The following is a 23,306-nucleotide window of genomic DNA, read 5'->3' as shown; positions in this document are numbered from 1 at the left end:
AAATTGAATTCGACAGACAAGTTTCTAATTTCCAATTGGTCCGAATTTGGTGCACCATTATCTCTATCCAATAGTCCGCTGATCACCTTACTAGAATTTTCATTCAAAACAGTTCTCATGCAGTTTATTGGCTCCTGTGATGTACGTCTTCAACGGGTCGAATGTCAAGAAAAAAAGTAACACTCCTTGCTTTAGTCAGTAGCTCCATTGTCTTTACCAGTTTGAGCGACCTTGTACCTGTTGCGAATTACACTGTTGCATTCAGCAAGAATGTCTCCTTGAGCAAGTTGAGTCTCATGAGAAAGAATTTACTACGGTTACACACATCTCTAGCTTCTGGAAAAGTACAGCTTTATGTCCTTCAGGAAGACAGCACATCGCACGTTAGAAAAACACATTTAATGTGAGACCAGGCAACTAGGCCCAGACCCTTGCTAACTAAGGCCTAATGATTAATTGAACAAACTTTAACATATAGGGGATCATTACAACATTGGCGGTAAAAGCCGCTTACCGCCGTGCAGAAGACCGCCAACACACGCCGCGGCCGCAGAATTCTGCCACAGCTATTATGACCCACAGCTCGGAATCCGACAAAATCCAGACACCCACACAAGACCGCCACACCAAAGGTCAGTGATAAACCGGCAAAACCTCCACCGTCACGCCAACAGAAATACGCCCACACTATCACGACCCATGAATCCACGCGGCGGTCTTTCAACCACGGCATTCCATTGGCGGTACACACAGCCGCGCTCAAAATACACACACATTTACTAAACACAGTCACATTGGACAATTCGAAATACACACACCTGATACACATACACACACCACTCCCACACACCCATTACAATATAAAACACACACCCACATCACCCACAAACCCTTCCGACCAGAATTGCGACTGAAGGCCACAGAGAGACACCACCATCTACAAACGAGCATCCACAGGCACTCAACACCATCACCCACACAACTTCCACGCACAAAACACCACACACCACTACACATCACTACACTTATCACCACATACACCACCCCACACATCACCTACACCACCCCATGGCACGGCAAAGACACCCCAGGGTCTCGGAGGAGGAGCTCAGGGTCATGGTGGAGGAAATAGTCCGGGAAGAGCCACAGCTATTTGGAGCACAGGTGCAGCACACCTCAATTGCAAGGAAGATGGAGCTATGGAGAAGAATAGTCGACAGGGTCAACGCAGTGGGACAGCACCCAAGAAATCGTGACGACATCAGGAAGAGGTGGAACGACCTACGGGGGAAGGTGCGTTCCGTGGTCTCAAAACACCACATCGCGGTACAGCGGACTGGCGGCGGACCCCCACCTCCTCCCCCACAACTAACAACATGGGAGGAGCCGGTCTTGGAGATTCTGCATCCTGAGGGCCTCACAGGAGTCGGTGGAGGAATGGACTCTGGTAAGTCAAATCTTAACTTTCATATCCACCAACCTACCTGCATGCTATCACAGACCCCCACCCTTGCCCCCTCCCCTATCACTCCAACTCCTCACAAATGTCCCAACATAACAAACCACACATCCCAACACCAAGCCCTGCATGCAGCAACAAAGCATGGACACCCATCACTAAAGCATGCCCACTGCACATACCCATAACACCCCCCTCAACCATCATCACACAAGCCCCCACACAGGAATGCTAGCACTGGGGTACACAGTCACCCACCCATTGCACACCATGACACACACAGATGCAATAATCATGCTTTTACACCCCTGCAGGACCACTACCCAGCGTCACCAGACAGGAGGGTCCAGACATCTCCACCCCACCCACTGAAGAGGCCCACAGTGATGACAGCAGCTCTGTCCAACTGGATCCAGATGACCAGCCCGGACCATCGTGGGCCTCGGGACAGTCGGTTCCCCACACCCAGTCACAGGCCACCACAGAGCTTCCACCCTCTGGTAACACCAGCACAGCACCCACCCAGCGGGCCCATACCTCCGTCCCCAGGACACGTCAATCAGCTGTGTGTCCACCACTACTGGGAACCCAGGATAACCAACCACCCCAACAACAACAGGGACCTGGGGGCAGTGGTACTGGGCACACGGTCCAGGGGACGGAGGCCCAGGAACACAGGGGAACTGGGAGGGCTGCTGTGCAACAGGGGGCGGACAGGCCAAGGAAACCCACTCTCCACGAGGCCGTCTCCTCCATCATGGGAGCATACCACCACTCCCAGGAGACGATGGCAACGGTCCTGGCCAAGTTTCAGGAGACCCAGCGCATGCAGGAGGAACAGTATATGGGGTTCAGGGAGGAACTCAGAACCATCAGCTCCGCCCTGGGCACCATCGTAGGGGTGCTGAAGGAAATACTTAACACCAGGAGGGACACTGTGGCACTACAAGGGGCCCCTGACACTAGCATGGACGATGAACTGCCCACCACCTCCGACGGCGCTAGTGGACAGGCGGCACCGCCACAGGACCACCACACCAGCACCTCACCCCCTGCAGATGGAGAACCACCCCGCAAATGGTCCCTGAGATCCAGGACAGAGCACGATGCCAAGACCCCTGCCAAGAAATGAGACCACCCTGATTGTCATCCCACTGTCCCACTTTGTATCCCTGTCCATATTCCTATGCCCATATGGGCAATGCACCTGTGAGACTAATAGACTGGACTCTGCCATGGACATTCCTCTGCCATCACCCCTCACCATTTAACTTCCCCCTCCAATATTTTGTATTTAAATAAACACCCTTGAATTACAAAACAATCTGGAGTCAGTCTGTGATTTCGAAAATGTGTATTAGCAATTGCAGTGGCAAAATGCTCTTTCAAATGTAATGTCAACATACCTATGTCACACATCTCAAGTCCATGAGGAATGTAAGCAGATGACACACATTGGAAACCACACCTGTGGAACCGTAAGGGAAATGTACAACTCAGTTACCATATACTGGTAGAAATCGACAGACAGGATAGAGGTAGAAGTGTGAAAGTACCTGTAGTAGGCAGGAATGTGTTCTCACCTGTGTGTCACTTGAAATATTGCTGGATATCTGAGTCCCTATTGTCAATGTCTTCTTCCTCTGCTTCCTCCTCATCACTGTCCACAGGCTCCACAGCTGCCACAACACCGTCATCTGGACCATCCTCCTGCAGAAAAGGCACCTGTCGTTGCAAAGCCAAGTTGTGAAGCATACAGCAGGCCACGATGATCTGGCACACCTTCTTTGGTGAGTAGAATAGGGAACCACCTGTCATATGGAGGCACCTGAACCTTGCCTTCAGGAGGCCGAAGGTCCGTTCGATCACCCTCCTAGTCAGCCCATGTGCCTCATTGTAGCGTTCCTCTGCCCTTGTCCTGGGATTCCTCACTGGGTTCAGTAGCCATGACAGGTTGGGGTAACCAGAGTCCCCTAATAGCCACACCAGGTGCATCTGGAGTTGACCCATCACATAAGGGATGCTGCTATTCCGCAGGATGTAGGCGTCATGTACTGAACCAGGGAACATAGCATTTACCTGGGAGATGTACTGGTCTGCCAAACATACCATCTGTACATTCATGGAATGATAACTCTTCTGGTTCCTGTACACCTGTTCACTCCTGTGGGGGGGGACCAGAGCTACATGGCTCCCATCAATGGCACCGATGATGTTGGGGCTATGTCCAAGGGCATAGAAGTCACCTTTAACTGTAGCCAAATCCTCCACCTGAGGGAAAACGATGTAGCTCCGCATGTGTTTCGGAAGGGCAGACAACACTCTGGACAACACGTTGGAAAACATAGGCTGGGACATCCCTGATGCCATGGCCACTGTTGTTTGAAATGACCCACTTGCAAGGAAATGGAGCACTGATAGCACCTGCACTTGAGGGGGGATCCCTGTGGGATGGCAGATTGCTGACATCAGGTCAGGCTCCAACTGGGTGCACAGTTCCTGGATTGTGGCACGGTCAAACCTGTAGGTGATGATCAAATGTCTTTCCTCCATTGTCGACAGGTCCACCAGCGGTCGGTACACCGGAGGATTCCGCCATCTCCTCACATGTCCCAGCAGACGGTGCCTAGGAATGACAACAGCGACCACAGAGTCAAACAACTCAGAGGTATGTACCCACAGTCTACACAGAACACCATTCATACACAAAATCTGGCCTGTATTTGTGTTGTGCGACAAGGCCTAGGTCTGTGCGACGCAGTTGGTAATTAGGGCATGTGGGGCCTTGAAATGGCACCTGCCTGACCTCTAAAGTGGGACAATGGGATGTGAGGTAACTGCGCTGGCGTTGTACACTATCGCGGTAGGCTGTCGAAGACTGCGGCGCAATGCTACATTGGTTAACATTGGACCCTATGGGTCCCAGGAGCCAATGACGAAGTACGCCGGCGGTGATGTTATGCACGGCCACGGACGTGAGCGCCGCGGATGTGACCGCTATTTTCTATCTGTTGAATCACTCGATACCTGATCTTCGACAGGAGAGGACCTACACTGCAAGTGCTGCTGTGACCTCGGTCTGGAAGAGACAATGGCTCGTGCGTCTGGGGAAAGGGCCCCTGCCTTCACTACAGAGGATTTGGAGAAGCTCCTCGACTGGGCCCTCCCCCAGTACACGCTACTCTACGGTCCTCCAGACCAACAGGTAAGTACACAGGGAGCATGCTGTATGGGCTATGCCTGTGTGGAGAGGGCTGGTTGTAAGAATGAAGGGGGCACAGTTCTGCATGCATGATGGAATGTGAATGCATGTGCCACATGGCAAGGGTAGGGATGTGGGCCACTCACTTAGACAGTGCAGTTGTTAATGACTTCTCTTCTTCCCCTGTACATGTCATGTAGGTCAGCGCCCACCAGAAGAAGGATATTTGGTGTGCCATCGCCAAGGACGTCTGGACCCTGGGGGTCCACCACAGACGGAGCACCCACTGCTGGAAGAGATGGGAGGACATTCGCCGCTGGAGCAAGAAGACGGCGGAGGCTCAGCTGGGGATGGCCTCCCAACGTGGGAGGTGTGCCCGTCGAGCCATGACCCCCCTGATGTTCCAGATCCTGGCGGTGGCCTACCCTGAGTTTGATGGGCACTTGAGGGCATCACAGCAGACACAAGGGGGTGAGTACAACATCATTCAGCGGACTTTGCGCGCAGTGAAGGTGTCTGGGTGGGGGAGGAGGGCTGTGGGTTTCCCTAGGCCAGGGCGAGTTCTGTAGGCTAGGCCCTTCCGTAATGCAGGCCATGTGGCACCCCAGCCCACCTCTGTAGAGTGCCAAGTACAGGTATTCATGCCCCTGTGTCATCTATGTGTGCAGATGTCGTCCATAGCCTTGTAGGCCATATCCAAGGCATTGCATCTTTAGAGCCCAACAGCGCGACGTAGTGCAGGGGGCTGCTGTGTCTGTATTGTCCGCCAACGGTAGCGGTAAGCCATGCACTCAACCTGTCTTTCTTCTGTCGTCCCCCCCTTTTTGTGGTCTCCGTGTTCTTGTGTGCATCAGCATCATCAGGCGGAGGTACAGTGGCACCGGAGCACGAGGGAGCTGCATCCCACATGGCCATGGAGGGCCACACCACGGACTCAGAATACACCAGTGGGACGGAGGGCGAGGGGAGCACCACGGCGGTCACAGGATCTGCAAACAGCGACACGTACTCGTCCTCCGATGGGAGCTCCCTTGTGGTGGCGGAAACATCTGTGCCCCCCACTTCTACAAGTACAGCCGCCACCCCCCCACCAGCACCGCCCTCCCAGCATCCCCTCAGCGTGTGCCCCGTGCCTGCTCACCCAGGAGGGTGGGCATCACCTTCGCCCCAGGCACCTCAGCCCCTGCCCCTGTCACCTCTGCTGCCCTCAGTGAGGAGGCCATTGACCTCCTCAGGTCCCTCACTGTTGGGCAGTCTACCATTTTGAATGCCATCCAGGGTGTAGAAAGGGAATTGCAGCACACTAATGCATTCCTGGAGGGCATTCATTCTGGTCAGGCCCTTCATTGAACCTTGCAAACTCTGGCCTCAGCACTGATGGCAGCCATTGTCCCTGTCTCTAGCCTCCCCCCTCCAACTTCCTCCACCCAGACCCAATCCCCTGTACCTCTGCCTATCCCAAGCACACCATCCGACCAGCCTGCACACACCTCACCACACAAGGGAAGCTCAGGCAAACATAAGCACCACACATCCCACAGGCACTCAAGCAAGCATCACACACATACAGACACACCAACATCCACTGCCTCTACTGTGTCCCCCTCTTCGTCATCTCCCTCCTCCCTCCCAGTCTCGTCTACACTCACACCTGCATGCACTACCACTACAGCCACTACGTCCCGCACCAGCACACCCATCACCACACCCCGCTCACGTGCACTCACCACCCCCACTACCTTTTACACGTCCCCTGTGTCCTCTCCCAGTGTGTCTGTGACGCCCCCTCCGAAGATACACAAACGCAGGCACACACCCACCCAACAGCCATCCACCTCACGACAGCCTCCAGCCCATGCACCTGCACCCAAATCCACAAAACTTACACCTCCTACAACCACCACCTCTTCCTCCACTCCCAAACCCCCTCCATCTACCCGTCCCAGTGACTCCCCCAAAAATTTCCTGGCCCCCCCCTTAACCTATTTCCCACCCCCCCCCCAACTCATAGGTCCCATACTAGCACCTCAGCCAAGAAATCTCCGGGACCAGTGGTGCCTGTGGTTACAGGTATGTGGAGTGCACCGGCCACCAGGCCAGCCAGTGTGGCACGGAGCCAGAGCACAGCCAGTCCCCCCCTGTGAAGCACCAGAAGTTGGACAGTGCCCGGCGGGAGAGGGGGAAGACTCCAGCCAGCAAAGCCGCTCACAAGGGTCCCGGGGGGAGTGTCGACTCAGCTGTGACTCCTCCCAAGGTGGGGAAGGGGCAGAAGAAATCTCCAAAGTCTGGGAGGAGCAGCACGGCGGAGAGGACCGCCATCATCCCCGCTGCCCAGGAGGCCACCGCCAGCCCCATCGTCACTGGCCAGGAGGCCACCGCCAGAGTCACTGCCCAAGAGGCCGGCCCCATCGTCTCTGGCCAGGAGGCCACCGCCAGAGTCACTGCCCAAGAGGCCAGCCCCATTGTCACTGGCCAGGAGGCCACCGCCAGAGTCACTGCCCAAGAGGCCAGCCCCATCGTCACTGGCCAGGAGGCCACCACCAGAGTCACTGCCCAGGAGGCCAGCCCCATCATCACTGGCCAGGAGGGCCCCACAAGCCACAGCCCAGCTGACCCATGAAGGACTGCTAGCCACAGCCCTGCTGGGCAATGAAGGACCGCCTTGGCAAGCACCGCTGCACAGGCCAGGGACCGCTGAAGAGGGCAAAGACCGCCATGGAATGCACCGCTGAACAGGTCTGACACTGGCAAGGCAAGCACCGCTAAACAGGCCAGGGACCGATGAACAGGGCAAAGACCGCCATGAAATGCACCGCTGAACAGGTCTGACACTGGCAACGCAAGCACCGCTGAACAGGCCAGGGACCGCTGAACAGGGCAAAGACCGCCATGGAATGCACCGCTGAAAAGGTCTGACACTGGCAAGGCAAGCACCGCTGAACAGGTCAGGGACCGCTGAACAGGGCAAAGACCGCCATGGAATGCACCGCTGAACAGGTCTGACACTGGCAAGGCAAGCACTGCTGAACAGGCCAGGGACCGCTGAACAGGGCAAAGACCGCCATGGAATGCACCGCTGAACAGGTCTGACACTGGCAACACCAGCACCACTGAACAGGCCAGGGACCGCTGAACAGGGCAAAGACCGCCATGGAATGCACCGCTAGCCCATTTGCGGCATTGGCAGTGACGCAATTGGGACCGTCACGGGGTGTGTGCTGCACTCTGGGCACCATTCCCCCTCCAGCACCAGTGGAGACTGTTATCCACTTGAGAGACTGTGGCTTTGCACTCGCCAGGATGTAACAGTGGGCAACCTACCCACTGTAGAGACTTGAGAGACTGTGGCTTTGCACTCCCCAGGATGTAACAGTGGGCAACCCACCCACTGTAGAGACTTGAGAGACTGTGGCTTTGCACTCCCCAGGATACATCAATGGGCATGGAGCCCCCTCGTGGATCTGGCGTGGTACACTCATCCGGCTGAGGTGCCCCCCCTTCCCTTCCCCCTGAGGTGCCTGATGTATTTCTATCTGATGCCGCAGCAGTCTTCTCTCCATTTTGATCAGGTATCTTGTGTGGGCCTCGCCCATGCATTTTGGGCCCAGTGGTCCACGGACAATGAATGGTGCATTACCTGCACTACTAATCGTGGCGTATATTTTGTTTAATGTGTATATATATCTGTATATATTTGTTGACTGTATTTTGATATATTACAATGGTTCCACTAATTTCCTTTTGTCTTTGCATTCTTCCGGGGGGCTTGGGGGTTGTTACTGTAATGTATGGATAAGCATTGGTGTGTGTGTTGTAGTGGGTGAGGGTGGGGGTGGGGGTTGGGATGTTGGTTGTGTGTGTCCCTGTGTTTTTGCCTCCCCTCCCCTATGTCGTAGGTGCTGTTGTAGTTTGGACTCTTGCTCTGAGCAAGACTGCTGGTCTCAGGATGACAGTACTTTCGTTCGTAAGTGACTAAGCCTCTTCCTACAACTATTTGTAACTGTTGTCCAAACCATATCGGCTTACTAGCAGTACCTCATCGAAAACACAATAGTAAAAGGTGATTTGTAGCAGTCACTTACGCATGGACTCAAAATACAATATCTCAGGGTTGTCGTGGTTAAACGGAAATTACCCTTTTCTCACAGATTTATAATGTCTCATACAAACAAAGGCAATAACACAGATGCAGTAAAGTTATAATAGTTTTTATTCAACATAACTGCAATTTGTGATAAGTTGCATGAACTGCAATGATTAGGATAATGAATATACCAAGCAACAGTATTGTAAAGAGGAGAGTCATTGTTATAAAGACCCCTACCATTATGCAATATAAGATAAAAATATATGTATATGTAAAAGATGGAATAAGCCCTAATACCCTAAGGAGAGTAGGTCTAACCTCCTACCTAAAAAGGAAGAGCTGGGTTCGTTAAACCTAATCTGCCAAAACCGTGTCCATGAGAAGAGCCCCCAACCCTTGTTACCTTGGAATGAGGTCTCTATCTCAGACTCCGCAGGGACACGAAGACTAGATCAGTGTCAAGATGACTGCAGCATCGGTATCAGCGATGGTGGCGATGCCCTCTGGTCGGAATCCCTCTGATTATCTGGCTGAAAGTGTGTTGTATTTATACAGATCTACAAGGTCCCCTAACATAAGTGTTATTCATAACAATAGATAACAGGCATGCTTGGGACGGCAATTAATATCAACAATCCCTCGAGAGTATAGAGAGGGAAAATCCCTAAGTGTGAATGCCTACTGTATGTTTGTCTTTCGTGCTTGATCTTGACGCCTTGGCGCAATGACACTGATAATAGAACCCATAACAAGTGGCCTAACTATAAACAAGGCCGCCATTTTAAAGGAAATAAATAATTAAATGGACTATGACAGAGCAAGCTAAGTAGGTTAAAAGTCACTGGGTGACGGGGGCACGAGTTTATAGGCCTACGGCTAAGCTAACTCCTGTTATCCCGCTAAAACAAACTAGGATTCACTACACCCTCCCCATTGCCGTAACAGGTATGATGAAGGTAAGGAAACCCAAGCGCTAAAAAAGCTGCTACTGAAAAAATTTACGTAATGACAAAAATAAATGCTGTGTGTTAAAATATGCTGAGATGTTAATATAAACCATGTTTTTAGAACCGGGAACTGGCAAGCTAATTCACCAAATTATGTGCTATATGCAGGATCTTGAAGAATGTCATCGAAGTCACCATTCAAGGATCTTAAAAATGAGTCAACATCGTCTGAAGTGAAATTGAGAACTGGACGGACAAACGGATCCACAGAGCAGAAGTGAGCCATATTCATCGGTGTATCGACACTCGCTGCAGCGTCCTCATCCATGTTAGTTTGTATAACAGAAGGCTCATAGGTGGCCTTGTGGAGCAACCTCAGTCTCAAGGGGCATGACCGTGTATGAACCCTCATCAGGGACATCAGCAGTTCGTGGTCCACAGGAGATGTTGGTGCAACAGCAAGACAGACCATAGGCAGATGTTCAAAGAGACACCATATGCAGCGGAACACCGGTTGTACACACCATAGTAGAGGCCGGAATGACAATGACCAGTCAAACTCTAGTTCCACCAGCAAAGGTGTACTGAAGATCCGAACCATGCGTTCACGGCACAGCGGGGTTGACGGGAGCGGCTCCATTGCTCTGTGCCGCTGGAAAAAAACAACCACCGCGAATCAGAAAATATAGCAGTAGTAGTCCGCCAATTAAAGCCAAAATAGTTGGAAAGCCACCAAACACACTGGAAAAGAGTGAATGGATGGCTGATGGGATGACTCCGAAGACAGTCTGGAAGATGGACACGAAACCAGACCGACAGCCTTAAAGAAATGAACAATCCCAGTGGTGCTTGAAGCATTGAATATTCTCGATACCAACTCTCCAAAGTGTATGGGGAAATCGGTATTTAAAAGGGATTGTATCTCGGCTGATGATCTCGCAACCTGGAGAGCATACGTCTCTTTTGCGGATGTCAAGGTGACCTGTTTTTTAAACAATAGCGCCTTCAGTCTACTCAACTTGTCATAGTTCACATTAATAGTATCAATGTGGGGCCACATTCCAGATACTTGTATCTCTCGTGTGGGGGGAAACAAAACATGGCCACAACACGTAACGACCTTCGTGACTGAGATTGCGTAGGCAATTCCAGGTCGCAAGCCGCAACAGCTGTCATCGCTCAGAAGAACATAACTCCCATTAGAAAGAACATGAAACACTGAACGAATCAAGGGGACGGGAGTACCCTTCATAAAACAGGCCAAATTTGCGACCCCCGCATTGCAAAGACCGTGAAGAGACACCTGGTTGCATATCATGGAATGACGAACATTAGTCTCACATTCACTTCCGCTAAGAAAGACCTCTTGTTCGCCGTTCAGACATCGATACTCAAAGGGCAACTCCCACTCCTCTTTAATAAAGCTATCTCCTAGCCTTTCATATCGTCCCACTGCAAGATGTTTCAGGCAGCTTGAGAAACGAAACGTTGAAAACGGTAAATTAATAATGCCGTGTAAGAGCCAGATAGTTGAAGGACTCTCTGCTACCGTGAAGGGCAACTTATCTAATTTTTCTACTTGAAGCAAGGTGAAACGAGCCTCTCTTTTAGCCATTGTCACTTGTTCCCCGGAAAAATTAAAAGCAGCGAATAGTTCACTCACATTAAGGTATTTCCATGGAATGTGGCCACTTTTCAGCGTCTGTAATGCCCAACTCAGCTGCATGATGGAACGCAGCTGTGTTTGCCCATGATATAACCGAGACAAATCAGTCTGAGTGATATCAATAGCAGATGACACTATATTCGACAGGGAATAAATCCTGTTGGAAAGCGTGTTCATGCCATTGTCGACAACAGCCAATGTATTTTCCAAATTTTCTTTATCAAGTTGCCGTAAACGCGCAGCAGCCTCAATTTGCGAAAGTTTCCAAATTTCATTATACATGGCATATAAAAACCGTTTCGAGCGTTGCTTTCTAGGACCTAATAGGAAATCTTGTAGGTCTATACTGTCAGAAAGAGTATTCAGGTGTTGTTTCACTGCTGTTAAGGTGTTCGTTTGTACCCATTGTTGGCACAGCTTGCCCACACTGTATGTCGTAATTATACCAGCATGCTGACCTGACAAAAAGCGAGGGTCTGGTCTATGAATGGAAAAACCCCCTAAAGAGTTCAAAAAACGCCTTTGACACTCATCAGTATCGGTGGGCCATACCAACCATCCCCCGGGACTGGAAAGTGAAGAATTATAGTCACCAGCCTTAACCAATGCATCTAGCCTTTCCTCAGAAACATTTAGAAAGTGTTGCCAATCTGTAAATTTTGTCGGTGTAGGGATACTGGGCGTGTTTAGATCCTTTATTTTAGCTAATCCCAGACATGATGTCTGCTCAACAGTGTCATTTAAAAAAATCATTTGCACAGGAATTAAGCAAGCTCGAAACAAAGCCTCCCTACCCTGTATCTGCCAATCTTGCGTCCCCCATACACTCTTCAAATCGATAGTGTTCTTCCAATATTCATAACCCTCAATCGAAAGTCGGGAAACAAAGGGATCTGAATAAATCAGTTTTGTATCTGTTAGCAACAATTTTCTAATGTGTGTAGTTGGTAATTTAAAATAATAAGATTCAGCTTTCGTTGTATCATGCCCAGAAAAGTATGTGAATTTGTCTCTGTAATACTGTGGACTCCCCACCCGTGGTGTTGAACAATGTTCCCATTGTGTGTAGTTAAAAAGAGGCCTATATCTAGTTGCACGGTGCAGGTAGTGATGTCCCCAATTATTATAGCAGAACATTTCACCATAATTCATTGTAAAATCATATACATCATCACTTCCAAAAGCGGAGTAGTCCTTCATTTCAGTTAGCATGGAATCCACTGTTTGGACATCCCAATCATCAGAGACAACATTAGGTGTAATAACATCAGACATAGAAATTTTGAACACGTATGGTATTTGAATTATCTCTGTAGGCCCGTATATATCGAACGGAACTTTGTCCCAAACAATCTCATCAGAAATTGGAATAGCTGTAATATTGACAGGGGACAAATCACGTTGGACCTTATGTGATGAATGATGCGGTGTTAAAATTACATCAACAGGCTCCACTGAGGAGCGATCAGCAATATAGTGACCATTAATTAGTAAAAAGAAAACAGTCACAAAACCAATCCATAAAAACAATGCACTAAATGTCAAACAGAACCAGAGATAGTTCCATGGATATATCAAATAGTTCTTTTTAAGCCATTGATAGAACTTGCTACCTCTGGAAAGTTTGTCAGTCTCAGTTGAGGATGAATCTGAAGAAAAATCATCAATGTCCACAAAATAGCCAGAGGAAGTCTCTGCAAACACAGGACTCATCGAATTCCCATCCACTGTTCTTGGAAGTTCATGATAGATGACGTTACCAGTCGTGGAAGTGTTCGTGTAAAATACAGCCAAATCCTGTAGCGGTGTGTTCTCCGAAGTTGTTACAGGAACCAACAAAAGTTCATTTTCTGCCCTCTCCATGGTCGAGGAAGTGTCTGGAACAGCAGCTGACATAGTTGCATAGTCAGTAGTAGTGATTGTCATCCTACTATGTAGAGGGATGTCCTGTTGGGTAGTGAGAGGGGATCGGGAACCACCCAAGGGACCTCCTGGTCTACTGTGAAGAATCGGCCACATGGTGTAATTTGATGTCATCAATGGAGATGAATCTGTTTGATTTGGAACCAGACAATGGCGGAAGGATGACAGTCCTGGTGCCTTTTATCCCCAAGACCAGTACAGGTGCTCTGTATGCTGGACCAAACTCTTTTCTCACAGCGATCTTCTCACGAACCAGATCCCCAACGTTAGGAATCCAGCCAGTCGAAGTTTTCGCCAAATCCCTTATTCCCAAGGTGGCAGCGCTTGCAGATGATTTATCATCACGGAATTGTTGAAGCTCCTGTAAAACAGCGAGACGTTCTTTTATGTCAAACGGTGTTTCTGCTGCCACCATACCAGGGGCATCAAGATCGGGAACATACATAGTTGTCCCAAAGAGAACCTCATATGGAGACTTGCCCCTCAAGGACCGTCTTGGCAGATTATTCAGCGCTCTCTGGACCCCATATAGGTGATGTAACCAACTACGGCCTGAACCTAATACTCGAGCTGTTAAGGACTGCTTAGATCACGATTCCGCCTCTCCACGACCGAATTTCCCTCGGGATGGTATGGTGAGGAGTAATGGAGTTCAACACCCTTCGTCCTCATGGTGTCCCTGAAAGCCTTAGAGGCAAATGCAGGGCCCTGGTCCGAATGGAATGCTGCAACCGCATATGTACCGATAAAGATCAGCAAATCTTTTATAACAGTCCGGGCGTCAGCCGACCGCTGTGGCCATACCCACAGGAATCTAGAACAGGAATCTACAGCCACTAAAATGTATTTGTATGCACCATCAGGTTGCAAAGGACCACAATGGTCCAGGTACACACAATGGAGTGGTTTGTCTGACACTAAGAGAGATGTCTGGGAAGGGCGTCTGATAGTCGAGCCCTTAATCTGCTGACAAATGTCACAGCAAAGGACATACTGTTTAGTCCGTCTGCATAGACCAGGCCACCAGTACCGTTGTTGGAGAATGGTGATAGTGGCCTGTATACCAGCATGTGCAGAAGCGACACCCTCATGTGCAGCTGTAATCAATTCCAATCTCTGATCTTCATTTGGGATCACTCGATCACCAACATCTGGAATTGTTGCAAAAGCAACATTCTGTGCACTGATATGATATGTATAGTTCGTAGGGTATCCTTTCGGAAGGGGCTTGCCTGCAGCCGAGGCTTTAACGGCAAGCAGTATTTCATTATCCAACCTCATTCGAGAACGAGTCACTGCAGCCACAGAAGCCGTAGCTACTGAAGCTTTGGCTGCTTCGTCAGCCAAAGTATTACCGGCAACATGTATTCCTACACGTTGGTGCCCCAATGTATGAACTACATGGACACATGGCAGCTTATCCTTAAGATCAGCCACCCTTCCCCACAATATTTTGTGTTTAATGGTGTTCCCTTTAGAATCTCTAAACCCGTTCAGTATCCAATGATTGAGGTATTCATTGTATGACTGGACGCAGTAATACGAATCACAGACGATCAAAGTCTGCGTTCCTGGCTCTGAATGTTCGAGCGCTAGAATAAGAGCCTTAAGCTCGGCCAACTGGGCTGAGCAGTCCCCTAAGGTCTGAGTGTACGTGTTATGAGGATGAAAAACTCCGTCTTCCATTACCCCGCACACGGCTGCGCAAGCTGCCGAGTATTGATGTTTAGTACCCACAGCCGGTTGTGCCGATCCGTCTGTGTAAATGATGGTATCATAACTGTCTACTGGCAATATGTGTAAGGAAGCGGGGTACTCCTGTTCATACTGGAGAAATTCTTGTGTCTGAAGTCTTGGGTCAAACACATAATCAACATCAGTGGCGGTCAGAGATGTTGCCCATTGAATCCAGCGTGGATGCAATGCCTTAGCGTTAGGAACGCTCGCTTTAGTGACAGCCTCTAAGGCCGGAACCGGGGAGACAACAACAATGCGTTTTCCCTGGGCAAGCGGTCTCTCCTTTATGACGGCAATCTGAACTGCTGTCAGAATTTATTCAGTAGGAGCAAAACGTTTTTCTGCATTGGAGTACAAATGTGATTTGTATGCTATTGGCACCGTGTCACCCTCATTAAAGGTGACATAGGTAAATCCTAGGGCACCAGCTATTATTCTGATGACCAAATTTGTTTTATTGTCCCGTGTGTACAAGTGTCTAGCTTCTAGCATGTCTCGTTGTATGTCCCTTAGGATGTGTGTGTGTTCAATTGTCCATCGCCTGCCAGAATAATTGGGCTGAATTAAGTCATATAGTGGTTTTACGCGTTCAGCATAATCTGGAATATATGTTCTGCCAAAATTAAAGAAACCCAGTAATGACTGTAATTTCTTAAGCGTGTTCGGAGGCTGTAGCTGAGCACACTTCTCTAGGAAGTGTGGGGCCAGGCTCTTCCCCTCGTTTGACAGTTCATATCCTAGGAACAATACACTAAGAAAGTCTATCTTGCTTTTCTTAAAATTAAATTTATATCCGAAGGCGGCAAATCCCAAAATTATCCGATCGACCCTGGCAAGATGAATGTCAAGGGTGTCATCAGTGAGATAGATATCATCCACATATGATAATGCCTCGGAATCAAGCTCCAGTAATATTGATGTGACACAGGACGAAAACAGTCCTGGGCTGTTTTTATAGCCTTGTGGTAAACGACAAAAGCGTTACTGAGAACCATAGGAAAATGCACTTAGGTCTCTACTTTCATGTGCTAAATTCTGGCAGAAAAAAACATTAGATATATCCAATGTAGTTTTGTATTTTTTACGCACTATATTATTAATTAGCGCTGTGCTGTGTGAATTTTGTATAGCATAAGTGCGTGCATGACTATTCAAGTGCCTATAATCAACCAATATTCTATATGAATGATCAGGTTTCGCAACGGGAAATAGCGGATTATTCATTGCCGATGTACAGGGCTCAATTACTCCCTGGTATTCAAGTTGTGACAGTATCTCCGTCACTGGAGCTTTTGCTTCATGTTTAACAGGGTATTGTGGCTGCGGGTGTGGTGTAGACCGAACGGGAATAACATGGCAAGGAGAGTCCTTGTCCCATCCTACATGATTGCGGTATAATGCAGGTGCCTGCGCTAAAGCCCATTCAGCAGCTAATGCTCGTTTGTCTGTCTCCGGAACAAGATCGGAGAAAGAAGGCAAAATTACATCTTCCCCATGTGGGAGCATGCGGACATGTTCAGGTGGCCAGTCTCTCTCGGCCAACAGGATATCACTAGTAAGTTCATCCCAGATTATTACACTAATAATGCATTCCACATCTCCCTGTATCTGAATTGTTAAATCAAAAACCCGATCGGGTGGAAGTACGCGGCCATCCGCCGTTTCAACTGCGATGTAATCGCTAGTTGCTGTCGCATCCAGATGATCTTTCAGATTCTGGCGACATATCGTGACCTCTGCCGCGCTGTCCAACAGAGTCATTGCCCACTTCTTGTTCCTCAACAGTGTTCTCAATACTACTGGCATTTTTAATGGTCAGTGCAGCCACTTTTTTCTTTTTAAATTGTGGCTTTTGTTGAGGAGTCTTTTCTTCTTTTTTAACAGTAGACTGTGGCGAGTCTTTCTTTTCTTTCACGTATTCCAGACGTCGATCTTGACGGCCCCCTCTCTCGCTACGTCTATCCGGTGCGTCCTGAAAGGAACGAGAAGGACGTGAATCAGTATATCTGTCTGGAGTTCTAATGTTATCCCTATTTCTGAGATTATATCTCCTTTCGGAGTACTCCGGTTGAGGAGAATCAGCTCTTTTGTTTCTCCTATCCTTGAAATCTTTTTGTTTTTCCCAGTGCTTCTTAGAGCCCTCTTGTGCCTGCTTCGTACCTTCCTTATGGGTGGTACTTGGTATGTCAAATTTTTTAGGTTTGGCTCCCAGCCCATCCCGTCCTATACTAGTATAGGTATCAGAGATTATTTTGGGTAGCTGTCTCTCTTGTTCCTGGTGTGGAGTTTACCTGAGACGCTGGCGTATCGCCAGTGCTACTGCTTCCCCTTTAATATTACTCAATATTATCGAGGAGACAGCGTCAAAATTCCGCATCAATTTCATCCCCAGATCTAGGGCCGTTGCAGCCCCATGCTCATTTTGTATTTGTTTCAATACTTCCGGCAAATTGGCCAGTGTAGGGGTACCATGCGTGGTAGTATAAACGGCAGCGAAGACTGTACCCCAAGTGGCACATTCATCAACCGAGGGAACCATCCCGAATGGCGAGCACATAGTGAGCAATCTATGTTTCTCTTGTGGCCCTATATGGGGGAACACAGCTTCCAGCTGATTTGTTTTCTGAGCAATCCAGAACGGTATTTTTTCTCGATCCGATGGCACTTTACCCATAATGGTATGCACCGTTTGTGGATTAATCCCAGTAGCCAATTGATATCCACCAGCTACTGGCGGTGCTGGACGAGCTGGTGTAGTGTTCAATGTTCGCATTACGAACTGGACTAATCGTCTATATAATGCCACTAATTCATTATATAATATCCTTAAATCTACAAGCGGCATAGTCTGTATGCCTGGGTGAGGTGTATATGTGGCAAACATGGGCCACGTAGGCCCTTCATTACTTAAAGGACCTAGCCTCACCCGCCGCAGTATATGTGGTAGGGCGCCTTCAAACCAGTTTTGATTCTCCTGATATGTGAGCGATATTTCATGATACTGGTATGCTTCATACCTTACGGGTACGTCCGCAATGTCATAAGTGTGAAATGTGTGCGTTCGTTGGTCAGCCTCAGGAAAGGCAACCCAACAATAAAATGTTTCCGTTTGGTAAGCTTCAGTTGCTTCTATAATCAAAGTAACTTCCCCGCCCTCTTCTGTAAGGCCATGCGCTAATAAATGTTGTGTAAGTGCATGTCTAGCATTTGCAGGAATTTCTATGGTATTAGCCATATTTGTTTAGAGAAACGGAACACCAAAATAGGGGAAGTTTTTCCTTTTGTGAGTTCGAGCTCGAACAACCTACAGCCTAAGCAGGTGTTACCTGTTTGGCTGAGGAGTATTCTCTCAAAGACCACGGACGTCTCCGTATAATGGTACTGAGGGTACCTGGTGTCTGTGAGACAGTGATAATCAGGGTATCCGTAAATTAGTGCCTAAACACCATCGTTGGTGGCGCCATGTCGTAGTTTGGACTCTTGCTCTGAGCAAGACTGCTGGTCTCAGGATGACAGTACTTTCGTTCGTAGGTGACTAAGCCTCTTCCTACAACTATTTGTAACTGTTGTCCAAACCTTACCGGCTTACTAGCAGTACCTCACCGAAAACACAATAGTAAAAGGTGATTTGTAGCAGTCACTTACGCATGGACTCAAAATACAATATCTCAGGGTTGTCGTGGTTAAACGGAAATTACCCTTTTCTCACAGATTTATAATGTCTCATACAAACAAAGGCAATAACACAGATGCAGTAAAGTTACAATAGTTTTTATTCAACATAACTGCAATTTGTGATAAGTTGCATGAACTGCAATGATTAGGATAATGAATATACCAAGCAACAGTATTGTAAAGAGGAGAGTCATTGTTATAAAGACCTCTACCATTATGCAATATAAGATAAAAATATATGTATATGTAAAAGATGGAATAAGTCCTAATACCCTAAGGAGAGTAGGTCTAACCTCCTACCTAAAAAGGAAGAGCTGGGTTCATTAAACCTAATCTGCCAAAACCGTGTCCATGAGAAGAGCCCCCAACCCTTGTTACCTTGGAATGAGGTCTCTATCTCAGACTCCGCAGGGACACGAAGACTGGATCAGTGTCAAGATGACTGCAGCATCGGTATCAGCGATGGTGGCGATGCCCTCTGGTCGGAATCCCTCTGATTATCTGTCTGAAAGTGTGTTGTATTTATACAGATCTACAAGGTCCCCTAACATAAGTGTTATTCATAACAATAGATAACAGGCATGCTTGGGACGGCAATTAATATCAACAATCCCTCGAGAGTATAGAGAGGGAAAATCCCTAAGTGTGAATGCCTACTGTATGTTTGTCTTTCGTGCTTGATCTTGACGCCTTGGCGCAATGACACTGATAATAGAACCCATAACAAGTGGCCTAACTATAAACAAGGCCGCCATTTTAAAGGAAATAAATAATTAAATGGACTATGACAGAGCAAGCTAAGTAGGTTAAAAGTCACTGGGTGACGGGGGCACGAGTTTATAGGCCTACGGCTAAGCTAACTCCTGTTATCCCGCTAAAACAAACTAGGATTCACTACAGTGCAGTACTCACCGTGCTCTTCGCCGCCGGCGTTGATGATCCTCGTATAGGAGCAGGAAGACTATCGCTGGCAGAATATGGAGTTCCGGCTCCATGGTGTCCTGATTCCTCGTGGGATGTGTAGAGGTGAGCGTTTTCCCTTTGAAATGGCTGTTTCCGACGTGTTTTTATCCGCGGTGAATCCGCCCCGGAAAAGGTGGCGGATTGGTAGGTTGTGATACTGTGGGCGGTACATTGTCTTCCGCCTGTCTGTTGCCGGTGACCGCTGCGCTGTTTGTCTGTACCGCCGTGGCGGTCGGAGTGTTAAAGTCGCTGTCTTTGTTGGCGGTTTCCCCCACGGTCATAATTCAATTTTTTTTACCGCCGGCCTGTTGGTGGTGTTACCGCCACTTTAACACCGTCCGCCAGGGTTGTAATGACCACCATAATTCTTAATGCTAAAACAGAATCATACGTTAGTACATTAAGAATCCATTATTAATCAATTCCATTTATCATTGTATACATTGATGGCCACTCCCCTGGGGCACATTTCAAACGTGTATGTTACTATTAGTCTGTCACATTTTCTATGCAGCTTCATTACACATTATTTTGCAAGCAGTTCATGTTAATTTTTGATTATAAAAGCTACACTCCAACAGGCGCACACACAGTATTTTTGTTTTTTAAAAGAAAAAAATCACAGAAGAGTCAAGCTGGTAGCCCAGTTTTTATAAAAGCACTGCTTTTGTGTACTTCAGGTATTTTTACTTTCAAACTGGTGTTTTTTCAAGAACGACAAACGGCACATAGGAACATCAGGTTAACGTCAGTGATGAGACCGTTACAAAAATTATACAAACAGGAAAAGATAAACATATCTCGTAATGTCCAGCATGTCTATCAGTCTGGTAAGGTCTCTTGTCAAATATAGTTTGTCAAATGCATGCTGATGTACACAGTGTACTGCTATGCAATCAGAAAACTCACGAACACCATTTTTGATAGGAAGTTTTTTTACAAATTAAAATATTCCCACATGTTGTGTATTTGAGTGAGACACACAAATTCACTGTTTACTCTTTCCTTTTCCTTTTCAATTGTTTTGACAAGAGTATTTGGGTGATACAGTGATGCAGTGTTGCTTTTTTTCATCATCAACGCACTGAACTAAAATAAACTTCAGTATTCTGTGTCATAGCACTCTTTTCAGGTGCGGGACGGTGCAAGCAATGACAGGGGGGGGGGCAGGTGAAATAGTGAAAGGAATAACAGTGAAAACAAACAACACAAAAAAGCACATGATGCCACCGGCCCTGGCTGCATCATAGCATTTTTTTTCTGTTGGGGGAAGGGGCAAGAGACCATGCATGCAACAATAAGGTGTTGGATGTGGCAAGCAACAGCAGGCAACAACACCGGAGCAAGCAATAAAAATGGGTAAACAACAATGGACCAAGTAACAACAAGGCAAACTACAGGCAGCATCAACCAGGGCAAGCAACTAAAAGAAACAAGCATTTGCAATGCACTGGGTCTCGCGTTTGCTCATGTTAGTGCTGATCGCGTTGTAAACTCCTAACCCGACTTTTCATCTATCAGCAAAAGTGCTTTCATGTACGCAACCCGAAAAAGTGAAATTAACTGTGTAAAGCGATCGACTTCTGCCAAGCAAAATCGCGCTAGGAAAAATAGAGAAAAAGGAGTCCACGATCCAACAGAAAAAAGCGAGCCTTGCATGTTTTCTGTACTTGGTCGATGCACTCGAAGAGGGCTAGCCACCGGAAAAGGCATGACCTATGCATGCCTTCGACTAATGAAGCAAGCAGATTTTACTAGGCAAGCCCACGAACCAATGAAAAACAGTGACGTGACGTCGACAGGGCTCCGAGCCCTTTTCTAATAACTAAAGTGTCTCGCTGCGATACGCATGCGCGAGCGCATGCAACATAGGCTCGACCCTAAAAAAGTACTTCCAAAAGCTCAAGCAATGGAAGGGCACACACCGAACAAGGGTGCAGTACTTCAGCCAATTTCAACGAAAGGGATGTGAGAGCGTTTTTGCTAGTGAGAGCATTTTTAATAGTTAAAGATAATCATTAACCTAACAATACATTTTGTAGGTCTAAATCAATTACTGCACATAAACACGGCTCTGTATTTGAAGCATACACGAAGACATGCATTTAGCTTTAATTCCTGACCAGCATATGATAACTTTCATTTTTGTAATGAATGGAGAGAATGTTAGATTAATCTTAAAAGTTGTTTCTTAAATAGGCCTTGTCACACCAAAGCATATGGGAAAAGGAGTGGCTTTATTTCAGAATGTATTGTACTTATTTGACTTGTTTTGTTATGTAGAGTGAGAACCAGAGGGAAAATAAGAAGATCGGAAATGTATGTAAGAATGGTTCAATGTATCCTGTGTTTAGGACGTTCTTTGTTAAATCAATGGAAGTTGTCCTGTTCCCATGAAAGCATCGATATTCCATTGGCTGGAACCAGAAGTCATCTACTTGAGACTCTTCTTAATTTCTTGAGAATGTATAAATACATGCTACTAGAGTAGAAAGGAGAGGTTTTTTGTGAGAGAGCTCTTTCCTGGACTGCTTGAAGGTCCCTGTTACAGATGGCTTGAGAGCACTCTGACTTAGATACGTTGTCAGCTTGACTCTTTGCTGATGCATCTCGGATTTGCTCTGAAAGCTACTTAACATTTTTCTGATATTATGCTAATGAGACTCTAATGATTTGTCTTTAACCTCTCTACATAGGAAGTTCTATTGCAGCTTTTACGCTTTCACATCTGGAGGCTAGAGCTCTTTATGGGTTCTGTTAAGGTGCTCTTTTACTTAATTAGATTAGAATAGGGATTAGATTTGTGGAACACGTTTCATGCATTGTTCTGTAATTTCATTGAGTATTGATAAATTGCTTATAAAAGAACTTAATGCTTAAAGAATTTAATAACGTTTTTGAAACATAATCCATCTCTCATTATTGACTTCTATTCAAATGTCATTTTTTTAAATGTTGAATTCCAAGTGATCTGCAGTTCTTAACTTTCCTTTAACTGCCTCAAAGGTCCAACCTCTTGGGTCCAGTGGGGTGTGGGAATTTTGGCCATCATTATAATATTGGTGGTAAAAACCGCCTATGGCCACGGGGACGGACTCTAAAAGACTGTCATTGCGGCTACCAGCCATCTGCCATATTATGACCACAGCCGGACTTCCGCCAGAAGGATGGTGGAAATCCGGTTGTGGCCATGCCAGCAGCAGTGCCACGCCAATAAACCGTCGCTGGCCGTATTATGAGAATTAATACAGGCTGACTGTGTTCTGCTAGTGGACGCTGATGCTGGAAGCAGCGCCCCATCCCATCTCCTGCCAGAGGACTCCCTGGACACAGGTAAGTGGGTGCTCCGACAGGGGAGGGGGTTGGAGTGTGTTGTGTGGGTGTGTGTGGGGGTGTGTGTGTGCATGTCTGTGCATGCGTGTATGCAGGTGTGTGTGGCTTGTTGTATGTGTGTGCATGTTTGGGGGAGTGAGTGCGTGTATGTTGAGTTGTGTGAATGCGTGTCTGCGTGTATGTATGTGTGTGTGGATGTGTGTGTGAATGGATGTATGCATGCGTGCATGAATGTTGGAATGGGTGTGAGTATGCGTGTGTGGTTGTGTGAAGGAAGGGGTGTGATTTAAGGGGAGGTGTGGAGGGAAGGGAGG

Source organism: Pleurodeles waltl, chromosome 1_1, assembly GCF_031143425.1.
Source record: "Pleurodeles waltl isolate 20211129_DDA chromosome 1_1, aPleWal1.hap1.20221129, whole genome shotgun sequence".
Lineage (NCBI taxonomy): Eukaryota > Metazoa > Chordata > Amphibia > Caudata > Salamandridae > Pleurodeles > Pleurodeles waltl.
The sequence above is the reverse complement of the archived record's forward strand: the minus strand, read 5'-3'. Positions refer to the sequence as shown.